Source organism: Ambystoma mexicanum, chromosome 8 (genome assembly GCF_040938575.1).
Source record: "Ambystoma mexicanum isolate Mex_15411 chromosome 8, UKY_AmexF1_1, whole genome shotgun sequence".
Classification (NCBI taxonomy): domain Eukaryota; kingdom Metazoa; phylum Chordata; class Amphibia; order Caudata; family Ambystomatidae; genus Ambystoma; species Ambystoma mexicanum.
In genome coordinates this window covers 1,679,532,631-1,679,545,309 of record NC_090929.1, presented here as the reverse complement: position 1 = coordinate 1,679,545,309, position 12,679 = coordinate 1,679,532,631, and the positions used below count along the sequence as shown (strand labels likewise).

Here is a 12,679-nt window from a genome sequence, read left to right as displayed (position 1 = left end):
TTACTGACCCCTTCACACCACAGTCAGGAATCTAGAACACCGGACTTGCTACTGCTTCTCTCCAACCTTTCACTTTCTTCTTTCTTAGAGCATGTTTCAATGTGGCCACTGTCAAACTAATTTTGACCACTGACACCCCAACAAGCTATCAGCCCCCATCTGCCCTTCCTAACCATGTAGTCTTCAACCTTATCACTGACCACCTGGAGATCAATGGACTCATTGGCACCCTCTAATCTGGGTTCTGCAGCAGACACTACACAGAGACAGTGCTCACCCACGTCTCTGACTCCCGTCCTACCACTGCCATCTGTCTTCTATCCTTATTACCCTGGATCAATCTGCCGCCTTTGACACAGTCGCTTATTCCCCCCTCCTCAGACTCTCACATCTGGGATTTTAGGACATTGTCCTCCTCCTTGTGATAGCGTCTCCTCCGTCACCTAGCAGGATGTATACAAATTGTTCGAACTACAATTGTTCGAATCACAAGTGACCTTTGCACAATTTACCCAATTGTGAAGGTCAATTGTTATTACATATCTGCGGGGGGAAACCCCCCGCAACCCCCCATTATATATATATATGTATATATATAACCAAAGCAAAATATACATGCGGTCAATTGTGCAAAGGTCAATTCGGACCCTTGACTTTCGATCAATTGGGTCATTCGAACAATTGTGTTCGAACAATTTGGGTAATACCACCTAGGACACTGGGACCTGCTCCGCCACCCCCCTCTCCATAGGAGTCCCACAGAGGTCTGTGCATAGCCTACTCCTCTTCACACGCTACAACTCCTCTCTCCTCCTTTGGTTTCTCATACAGTGTCACATCTTTGCCAATGATACTTAAATCTTATGCTCCTTCCTTCCACACTCCTTTACCCTACATGGACAGGTAACATTACTGCTTATCTGCTGTCTGCCACTGGATGGTGCTGTGTTGCTTAATTCCTCCAAAACAGAAATGGCCCAGGCATCAACACTGCACCCTTTATAAGCTTTCCAATTGGCCTCCTTGCCTACTCTGCCAATGCTCGCTAACTGTGGGTTCTCTTTGACGGCACCCTGAAAATGAAGACGCATATCACGTACACTGCTGTGGCCGCCAGACCTAACCTTCTGCACGCCTGCAGAATCCATTGCCACCTCACCCTCTACCTTATCAGCACACCTATCGTCACCAGGCTGGATTACTCTTCCATCCTCCTCAAGGGACACCTGCCCATCTCCATCCATCCTCTCCCGTTCCTCACCTTCCCCAGCCCACCCTCCTTCTTCTTCTTCTTCACACAGGGTTTCAATCAATGCAAACTCCTTCTTCTGGTGTTCAAGTTCACCTATACATGTCGTAACCCCACCCCTCTGCCCGGTTGAATCTATTGTGCTATAGCACCTTGAAGCATTTGTTGTGCTAGATGGAATTACCAATAAAATACTTCAGACCCAATAACTGGACAGACTCAAAGGAGATGGTAAAATACTGCTTTAATCTCAAGAAGTAAACCAGGGTGAATAAACACTCATCATTTTGACTCATGCAAGATCACACTGTCTTATCATTTACTTGTAGCTTACATAATGCTAAATGCGTCATCCTAAGTGGCAAACTTCAAAAACCAATGGAGGAGTGGGATTGGATTAGGGCATCATGTCTACTTATACAAAATGTGCATGTTAGTCCCTCATTGGTGGTCTCTGTTCTGTAAGACACACCCTGAGCTACTTCTAATCACATGGTTAAGGCTACTCGTTATAGCAGAAAATGTGGCAGCAGACTAAAACTTTGCAACACTGTATGAAAAAGTGCATGGCAGGCTATTCTAATTGGTTGGCAACCCATATCCAACCTTGGACATTCGGCTTCTTAGCAGCACGTACATAGAAACGAGATCCAGGTGGTTGGAGATACGTCAGCTTTCCCTTTGTTTCCCAATTGGGCCACCCTCTTTCATTGGTAGGCCTCATGTCAGTATCTTCTGTTTGAAGACTGATCTGCACTGTCCCGGGACATTCAAGGGAGTGTAGGTACACCACTATCTTAGCTCCAGGCCTTTCCATATTAAAACTCTGGGCTCATATATTTGCGGTAGTTGGGTTGATTTGACATGAGCCGTCGTCCATCTTGTTCCGATGGTAGTCCTAAACCTTGAATATATACCTCTCATAATCAAGCTTCTTACTACCTTGTGTTTCAGCATATTTACTGTTATTTACTGTTATTACTGTGAACATTTAATTCTTCTTTGTATCGTAAATACTGCATCATGCAGTACATGTTTCTCTTAGTATTCCATTTACATTGTCATTCTCAAGTATTTTCATATTGTTTCAACATAGGTCCATATATCTTCTTTCGGACACTCTTTTGTTGTTATTAGACTTTGTTTAACGAACATCCATGCCACGCACCATTTTATTCATGGCTACATTCTGGTAAGTCGGCAAGGGACATCTTTCTTGGTAGGTTTCCTCCACTGTTTCATCATGAGAGTATCTTCTGAATGGCTGCATATCGTTTTTCATACAGTCAACGTGGTAGAGACATGGCGTATAAACTTGTGCATGGGTTCCCAATTGTAGCTCCCTGTCTGTTACTCCAATAGGGTGGGGGCTAGGGGGCGTTGACTAGGGAGAATGTGTCCACTTTCTCCTCTACACTATCACCTGCTTCTCACCCCTCTGTCACTCTGAGCTACCAGGTTGTCCTCTACCGAGCCATCCCTATTTCACCTTGCACTGTATCCCGCTTTCACACCTTTGCCCTCCGCAATGCACCCGCCGTTTCACTATCACTGGAAAGCCAAACACTGAATGAGCATTCCAACAGTGGTTGGCTTCAAGAATTCCCTCATAGGGTGCCTTCTCTGCCAGGGGCGGACCCCCAGTCATTAGACCCCATCCACAGGAATCAGTAGAACTGTAATTGCTGTAGATGCATTTCATGTCTCCTTCTGTATTTGCTGTTTCCAGTTGCTTCCCTGCCACCGTCTGCTTAAATCCAGTCACTTTTACATCATTACATTTTAAAGCGCCCACCAATGGAACTCCTCTGTACAGCGCTTCTTGGTGAAGGCCTTCCTGTTTAAAGTAAATGCAACCCATATGCTGTCGCTATCTATATGTCGTTTTAAGGCCCAAGTCCCACCCTTCTGCAGGCCCCATCGTGCAAGGGTTTGACAGCAAGTGGGTTTGTTTAACAACAGCATATGTCCTGTCAATCAAACGCCTCCACTGAGAAGCCCCCGGACACATGTGATGACTCTGAAGTGGCATACTTGTCACCCCGACCCCTGATCCTCCCCTGAGCCTATCTACCCGGCCCATGTCCTCCTGTGTTTACAGGCATCACAGTGCTCCTGGTTCCTGCAGGCGGGGGTAATCTTACAGACTGCAGCAGTCGGTCATTAACAAGGCTGCAGTCGGTCATTAACAGGGCTGCCACTTAATATGTGGCCACTTGTCTTTGCAGATTGTGAGTTATGAACTCTGGATCCTAAAGTGAACCATGCACCAAAGAGGGGGTACGGTGTACAGGTCAGTGAATTGGGTTTTTCATGGCCTAAGTGATGACGGGTGAGTCTGCACCGACGCGTGAAGGCCATGTCCATCCAGCAATAGGCTACAATGCTTAACCTCCCACGGGGAGTGCCCACCAGACCCTGAGAATCTGTGGAGAGCTCAGAGCTAGGATTGCCGTGTTTCCTGATTCGGGCAGTGAGCGCTTCCCGCTCTCTTCTTTGTCAAAGCCCACCTGCCCCCTGTGATGGTGGCACCCCGGGCCCCCCTAGCAGAACTGCCCGAGGCCCCATTGCTCACCTCAACCTGACTCGGTGCTCGGCTTCTGAACAACCGCCATGCTCTCAAATGTATGAAAACAATTAAAGAAACCCGGTCAACAAGAGTCCCGTCCACTACCCAGGCGACTCCGCGCGGAGTGCACTCCTTGATGAAGCGCCAGTAACAGCCAAGTTGGCGCTAGAGCGTAGGCCCAGTCGCAGGCCATTTCTTCTCACCAGCACAGCCCAGGGCCTAATGTATCTGAACCCTCAATAGACATTCCCACTGACAGCACACGGGGTGGGGCGAGGTGGGGGCAGGGGCTCTCCTGTCCTGTGCCGCTGCTAGACTATATATCACACAGACACTCATACATCCATTCAACAAACCTAGACAGGTCGGCGGTGAAGGGACCACACGTGCCCCCGCCCCTTATAGGATAGGAATCACACAGCAACAAACATCACCAAGAAACCCCAGACAGGGAGGAGGATTTCCTGTGGTACCGCACCCTCCTGCCAGGAAATTTCACCTCCACAACCCAACGACTCAATACCATGAAATCCTCACCACAACCCGATCACTCGCGGTGGTCACCAGCTCCACAGGCAGGCACGCCAGGCTGGCCTATAGGGCAATGTCCGAAGAGCAGGCCCTAAATGCTAATGTGGGCCACTGTTTGGCCAACGTGGGCCAGTTTGAGGAGTTACGGTACGCAACTAGTAGATTTGACCAGCGTTACTGCACAAATAATATTTATTTTAAATGCACAAATTGAAAGACATTTTAACAAAAAAATGACCATAGGTGATACTCAAATAGTCAGTCACAAAAGGATTGAATTGGGGCTTGCCTCGAAGGGCTACTTTTTCATTGGTGCCCGACCCTGGCTATAAGGCCCAGTAAACGAAAGAGCTGCGCCTCATTAATTATCCATAGCATAGCATAGCATAGGGAAGTCCCCCTTCACCAAAAGGGTGATGCATACATGCGACTGCCGCCAGGGCAGATACACGGAAGTGATCACATTGTAGGAGCAAAGACAGAGCTGGAGATTAAGTAAAGGCTACATTGTTTCAACATACACAGGGATGGCCAGGTGGGGCTGGCAGTCCATATGTGTCATCGCTAGCCATGAACCTATCGAGGACCCCAGACCAGACCCACCCTTACCTGTAGTCAAACCCTCCCACCTCGACATGATGCAGAGAAACCCCCCGTGACCCCCCGGCCCGCGGTGCCAGTGACTTACCTGGTGCTTCCAAGCTGAGAATGTTGCGTTGGTGCCTAGTACCCAAGGTCCAGGGCCCAGCCTGTGTGTAGTTTAAGGGCGAGTCCCTGGGCCCCCGTGGGAGCCTGTACGGCTGCTGTTGCTCTGTGAGAAGGTCTGCCGTGCCCTCCTCCCCTGACCAGCGGCTGGGGGTGGGGTGGACGCGCGGGGGTGTCACATGTCTCGGTTTCTATAAATGAGACCTGGCTCCCGGTAGGGAACTCGGGGCTGCCTGGCAGTGAGGTGTGAGGAACCGGAGCCCGCAACACGAGGGCTGCTGCAGGAAGGGGGCAGGGCACAGAATGAGAGGGGCTGCAGATTGGAGAGTGAGCACAGTGGCACTGCAGGCCAAGGTGGGGTATGCAGCCGAGGCCTGTGCTGGGCTTGAGAGAGGGTAGCGTCTCCCTGTACACATGCATGGCGGAAGCCATGTTGAAAGGCTGAGCTAGGCAGGCCAGGATTCACACAGGGACCTGCAGGTCACAGATAGATTGCTGCCTATGTATGGTGCAAGGCTGCATATTACCTTGCTGCAGAACCTTCTTCTCTAAAATGTATGCTGAACTTGTATAATATACAGCAGTGGCTCAAACCCATACTGTACATTTGTTCAATGCATAAACGGGTCAGTATTGACCACTCTCTGCATTACATGGGTAAGGTGCTGACACAGGGCATCAGAAATGCTCACTTTTCACCCCCTTACCATGGCTCATGGTAAATACTTTTCTAACTGCTGTGACAAAGTCACAGTGGTAACAGCACTCTCAGCCCCAGATCAGCCTGAGAGTAGGACTGACAGGGCCAGCCATGAGCTATTCCTGAACCTCCTAAGAGAAGAACTAATTAGGAACTACCAGGTCTCAAAGAAACAGGGTATTCAGGACTGCATCTCCCAAGATGCATCAGGTTTAGAAAGCCAAAACCTGAAGCAGATTCTGAAATATTTTTCAAAGAATTAAAAAAAAGATATGCTATGAGGAAAAACAAGTACATTCGTAGCACCTCTTCGTCAAAAGGTGCATATCCTTGAAGGAAAAAAAACATAGCATACCCCCCCCCCCCGCACCCTCCGACCCCCTCCAGCAGCAGTGCTTGTGAAGGAAAATTGTTTTCTTCCTCCTCTGTAGCTGCAGCATTTAAGGAGAAAAATACTTCCTTCTCCCTCCTGTGGGACAGGCATGGTATCAAGAGAGACACAGACTCAAAAAGTAACAGTTTGAAAAGCTTTATTATAAAGGTTTCTTGGGGTGGTGTACTGCCTAACTGACCCTAACTCTAATGGGATTGTTCCCTCAATTGATGCTTCTAAGGGTAGTCGAAGTCCGTAAGTCCAAAACCAAAATCCACCTGTGTCTAAACCTATGCTTGCCCTCACTCTTAGACAAAATGTGTTCTGGGGTTTTCTTAAAGAAGAGTGGTGTCTCAAAAAGAAATGTAAACCACGATTGGTCTCAGGTGACCTTACCATCAGGTGTAGTTCTGCCAATGTCAAAAGATAGTTCAACACATAAAGGCTGCCCTCAGAACCAGGGCCATTTTAAGCACTTTTGGGGCCCTGGGTCCGGACATCTTTGGGCCCCCCTCCACCAAACCAAAGGAATTAAGGGATCAAGAATACGGGTCACATCCCCCCACCCATCACGCTTACAACCTATAGGCTGATATGCTGTCTCGCACCATAATAAGCACGTTTACTCCCTTTAAGTCCCCTTACACTCTTCATTCTTGCTCTAATCAGAATGATAAACAAGTAGCATTTGAAGAACAATATTAGCAGTCTACGAAGAGGTTACTGTTCTAGTGCATACAGGATATTTTTTATCAATAGCATACAGGAAGGTGTGCAGCCTGTAGTATTAATGCAGGACCGTATGTAAAAGGTACATGTAACCCATAATAGACACAGAACTCACATTAGCCGCCTCACAGAATGCAAAAGGTCTCAAGCATGGATAGAGGAGACCAATTGGAAGGTAGGAGAAAGCTACACATGACGTAGCATGGATAGTGGATGCAGATTAGAAGCTACCAGGAAGGTGTCTTTATCCAGACAGACTTAGATTAGAAGTGGGATATGGTTTTCAAATTGAACAAATGCCTGTGGTGTGTGATATAAATATGCTCACTATTAAAGTGGAAGCAACCCTACAGCCAGTGAAACTATGAGTAAGGCTTTTATGAAGATCATACCATGAGAAGGGAATCACCCGGAAGGGCTGACAATTTTGAAAGGTTTGGGGACTGGAAATCTTGAGAGGTTAGGCAATGCAAGATTAAATGAGATCCAGGATCATGCATTGGTGAAGGGGTGAAGCTGGGATTTGTGCCAACTCTGTAATTTCTGCATTTGAACACTTTCTTTTACAGTTCTTACCATGAACTAAAACAATCTCATTTTATAAAAACAGACTTGGAAAGTACACAAATCACATTACCAAACGTGACCATTTTTAAACAAAATATTATAGAAGGGTGTTATGCAAAATGGGAATGGTTCTAGCTTCATTCTCTCCATCATCAAGGGAAGTATATAAGTACCAGCATACCAATCGATGTGATTTAACAAATTTAATCTGGGTTTGTATTTTAAAGATTTAAATACTTCCAAAACAATGACTTGTGTCATTTTCATTTATAAACGTGCTTAAAAACCTTTCACTTTTACCAAAAAGCAAACCGTTTTTTTGTGTCAAACAAGCAGACCTTAAAATATGCTGCCAGAGGCCTGCAACATTTGGTCCGCTCTCTTCTGTCTACCAATCCTTCCACCTAAACGGCCTACATAAGAAGAAAGATAAAGTAATGGGCTAAATGATGGCAAACCTCACATAAAACAGCACAGTAATGTAAGATATATTAGATGATTTGACCAGGATCACAGTATCGTCTGCTGGCAAATCCAGGATACAAGCATGAACGTTTCCGTTCCATAGTCTTGAATTTGGAAACGTATTCACCTCTTGCACTAACAGTTTATGCCATCGTTGGAGGCGATTGCCTGAGTTTTACAACACCCCATCTGAACATAACAATTTCTCGACCTACACCATACAGATGATATGTTCGTTTTTATAACAACCCCTATCTGGTGCAGGTACATTGCTGATAATAGCAGATGTTGTTCTGCAAAACAAAGTACATATGCAGGCAGGTTTATAAACTTCAGACAGAGGAAAGGCTCAGCCAGCCTTGCTTGAATGTGGTATTCTAATTTTGCATATGAACACATTCTCTGCAAGGGGTGATTCACACACTGAGCTAACTTCTGAACAATTGTGGCACTCAATTTATCAATGTGCATTTCACTGTTGCCTATTGCACATGATCAACATAATTCCCACAGGAAGGAAAGAATGCTACAGAGTTGTCCTGTAAGGAACACACAAACTATGCATACCACAGTGAACACAGAAAGCAATACATGATGAATTAATCAAGGCAGAGCGTACTTGTCAAAACAGAAAGGCAATGGGTTTAGAGCATCAGCAGCACCCCATAAAATATCCTGACGTGTGCTATTTGCGACTGGTGAACAATGGAATTTTACTTCTTCAGATCAGGCAGCCCTGTGGGACCCCCTCCAAGGTGGGGGCCCTGGGCAAGTGCCCTTTTTGCGCTCCCATAAAAACATCCCTGCTCAGAACCTTCCACGTAGGGCTCTTGCAGCAAATAAAGTTCACTGGGTCACCCGGGGTCCCTTTCTCAAGCTTTACTCCTTTCAAACAATAAAAAACACTGTTCTTGTCAGTCCTCTCAGGGTTCCCGTCCCCAAGTATAGACCTCTCCTGCAAAAGTTCAAAAGTGTCTCAGCGGGCCTCTCAGGGGTCCCTTCCCCAAGCTTAGGCCCCTCTAGTCTCACAACAAAAAGTTCACACAGTTCTTTCCATGAGGCAGTGTCAGGTACTTTCGAAAACACCAGGCCCTTTGCTCCACCCATGCACGCTCACTCTGACCCCTCTCCCCTCTGCCACTTTTCCACTTTATTCTTGTTTTACCTTCTTCCATATTTCCACTTTGCTGTGCACTCCTGCACCTTTTTCTGTTTCTGCTGTGCTTCCTGCACACTCCTCTTGCTCTCTCGTGCCCTTGACACACTCTTAACTTTTTCCGTTCACCCTTGCACCTCTTTTCCTATTTTTGGGATGCTCGTACCCTCTCTTGGCTTTTCGTTTCTTTACATCACACTTTGTCTGTCTTTCGGGTCGCTCACATCCTTCCTTCTGTTTCGGGTCACTCGCGTCCCCTCTTTCTGTCCTTCTCTTTCCTTGCGCCGCTAGCGCACCTCGTTTCTTTACTTTCCTCTTGCTTTCTGATCTTTGTGCCGCTTTCAGCTGCCAAACCTTCAATCCCGCTCCAGCCACACACACACACCGTTGGATTCCTCTCTCTCTCTCTTGCAATGAGACTCACCCATACAGAGTGGCAATGGCAAGCAGCACTGTGGGATCTTCGGGTCAAGGTCAGGGTCTTACCACCTGCCACTCAGATACTCCTGTGACCGGCACACATCCCAGTGAAACGAGCACTGTCCTGGACACAGCCAATTATCAGCGTACCGCCTTACTCCAGCTCCAAGGAGATAAGGCTTCCTTGCCACGCTGCAGCCCTTCAACCATGTAGGGTTCGCATCCAGGCGTCTCGTTCTCCTCTGCACCACACAGGCTTCTTGTGCTACAGCCTCCATGTTCCAACCAGCAATCCCAACTCGCTCAACTTCTTGGGCAGAACGACACCTTTTATACCCTAGTGTAGTCAAGTGGAGTCAGGTGTGAATGATCAAAGTAAAGTGTCTGACCTTGCCTGACCCTATTAATGGGACAGCCTATTGGTGTAATGTGGCAGGCCTTTTCCTGCTTCTCACCATTATGTCTATGGGTAATCTTTACTACTCCCAGATACCTCTTCATCGTCCCAGTACTTGTTGGAAATGGGGCGGGGAGATGGAATATGATAGAAATATCCCATAAAAGCTGAGGGGGTGAGCTTTAAGGTTTAATGGGAAAAGGGGGAATACCATGTCTCGCCCTTGGGAATTCTCCTCCCAATCCCATGTGACCTTCCACTCAGGTCATCCTCCCACGCTTGTCCACCCCCCAGGGTTGGGATCCAAAAGCGATAGCCATTCCCTGACCACCTGAATAGATGTTCCCGGGGTAGTGGGTGGGAGAATACCCTCAGGTTTCGTACACTTCACAAAGGAAAGTGATATTTCACAGGTGGGCGCTTAATAGAGGTGTTCCTGTCCCTTGTGATGCCTCATCAACACCAGAAACCCACAAACCGAATTTCTATGCAGGTGGACAGCCGAAAGGCAAGGCAGGAGCAGAGCAGCAGCAAACACCAGCTCCATCACAGGAAACAACCTCAAAGAAATCCAAGATGGCTGCATGCCTTGTAAAGACTTCCCTCCCCTGGCTTGGACTAAGAAGCCAATTAACCAATCAATTTGAAAGTTTGTCTCAGCCAATGAGAGGACAGTGAGGGCTTTAAAATGGAGGCTAAGCATAACAGAAGAGCCTCATTATGAGTTTGGAGGTGTGGCCAAAAACGGTGGTAATGCAATGGTAACAGATTTACCACTGCATTACCACTGCATTACTGCACTGCCAAACTATGGGTTTGGACTTAAGGTGGAGGAAAATGGTACAATGACACCAAGCATTGATAAAACCAAGACATTTTGCCTTTTGTGTAGGCATGGGGTAGGTGTTTGCCAGGCTCAGTCATAATGATACTGCTTGGAAAATGGTGTGATTACCAGGGCACATTGCCAAGTCAGGATTGGGTGAGTACTTAGCCCACGCCCTCTTCATAAGCACTATGACACGACCCATATACCTTGGTTAGCACAGATGCCTGGATCTTGAATAAAGCAGGCTGCCCAGGAGCAGTCAATGGGTGGGAGGAGGGAGTGTACGGGAGTAGTTGTAGATAGGAACAAGTAGGAAAACCGGCAACAGGGTACGGGAAGATGTTATGGATAGGTAGGGGGTCTCTTGAGGAGCATAACAGCAATCTGTACTGTACACAGTAATACACACACCATAAGTACAGGCCAAGGCCTGTGAGTTTCCTAACTCAGGAATGTCTATCTGAGAGTAAAAATGGATGCTAAACTGACCAATACCAAGAAACCAATGGGCCTGGTTGTCCCAGAGAATGTCCATCTTTGCAGTCCAGTTATTCACAACAGATAAGCACACACAAGCTGTAGCTATGGAAGGTAGTTGGCTATCACTTCTTCAGCAAATACAGTAGGCTGCAAGCAGACAAACTATGAAGCACACACATTTGCATAGCAGAAACCGTGAGCTCAGCTGCTGATAAGCGTTAGTCACTACTTGTGGTACAGTCCTGTTAAGTTGTTAAGTGGACATGTTTTGAGAATTACTTTGCTTCACAAAATCTCTTCAAGGATTGTTTTGGTTATCTCCCATCAGATCACTGCGTCATCCATTCACGGGTTGGATACCACTGCAACGACATCATGGACACACCTGCATGATAGGCAGGAGGGCTCTGGTCAATGGAAGAAGGATTCCACCAGCTTGATTCTCACTGTCCCTTTCCTGTCCCCTCCACTCCGTCTGGAGCAATGCACTTTGGGTGTGACATCAGAAGGGCAAAGTCCACTCCGTTCAAGAACAGGGATTGGTCTATTAAGGCAGACTAGCTTTATCCCAATCACATGACGACCTGTCCGTTTAAAAGAAGGGATCTCCCACCCCATCTTCAGATTCTCTCAGATCCTTTTGGATCCTTTAAGTCTGCAAATTTGCTCTGCAGTTCTCATTGCACTCTCCAAAGCTCTCCGCCTGAGGTGAAGAAGGAATCATCCAAGACAGAAAGAAGATCTATCCCCTTCCACTGCCAGGGCACATCAGGAGCAACCATCTGCTGTGGACCAGGACCAACCACCGGAATCTCCCGAGCTTGGAGAGCAGACCGTGTACGGAACCATCCTGTCCTTAACTCCCCCAGAGTAGGCCTCACTGCAACCGGAGGACCAGACTAGCCAAAACTCCTTGTTTTACCACAGCAGGAACAAGAGGGAAGTCACTGACGCCAGTTGCTGCACTTCTCTACCACATCGAACATTGCTTGCACTTTCAACCAGCTCGACACTGCATCATGTCCTAGCACAGCTCGTCACTTGGTAGGCCAAAGGTACTGCTCAATGCCGGGACCTGAACCGAATCACTGGAGAGTCATACTCTGACTCTAAACGGGGGTTACAACCATGGCACGCTCGACCCAGCTATCTCTCGAACCGCTGCCTCATTGATCGCACCCTGATGCATCCAAGGTCACCGGGGCTATGACTGTCGCCCACCGAGTTGAAACGCTAGAGCATTACTCATTGACCTCACCCAGCAGCTAAAGCCCAACTTGGCCTGGCCCACAGTGAAGCATTTCTGGGACCGCTGTATGGGAGGATTGGTCCAAGAGGCCCCCCCTCCCCTGCATCCCCTCCCTCTTGTGAAGAACACGGCTCGTCGGGGGTTCCCCCTGCCACCAGGGCCCAGGTGGTGGGTGGGCCACTGGCTGAAGGCATTGACCAAACATGCTGTACTTAGCTAGGCCCTGGAAACCATTTTGTGAAATCAAGATGGTTTGAGCC

At 47.7% G+C, this 12,679-nt stretch overlaps 1 protein-coding gene across 1 annotated transcript in view; it reads right to left on the bottom strand.

The window, feature by feature from the left end:
• Positions 1-5,162, bottom strand: part of TACC2 (transforming acidic coiled-coil containing protein 2) — a 984,629-nt gene extending 979,467 nt beyond the window's left edge. Inside the window, exon 1 of the mRNA XM_069611973.1 lies at positions 5,038-5,162. The gene's annotated coding sequence lies outside the window, so the exon portion shown is untranslated. The remainder of the gene's footprint in view (positions 1-5,037) is intronic.
• Between the last annotated feature and the right edge of the window lie 7,517 nt (positions 5,163-12,679).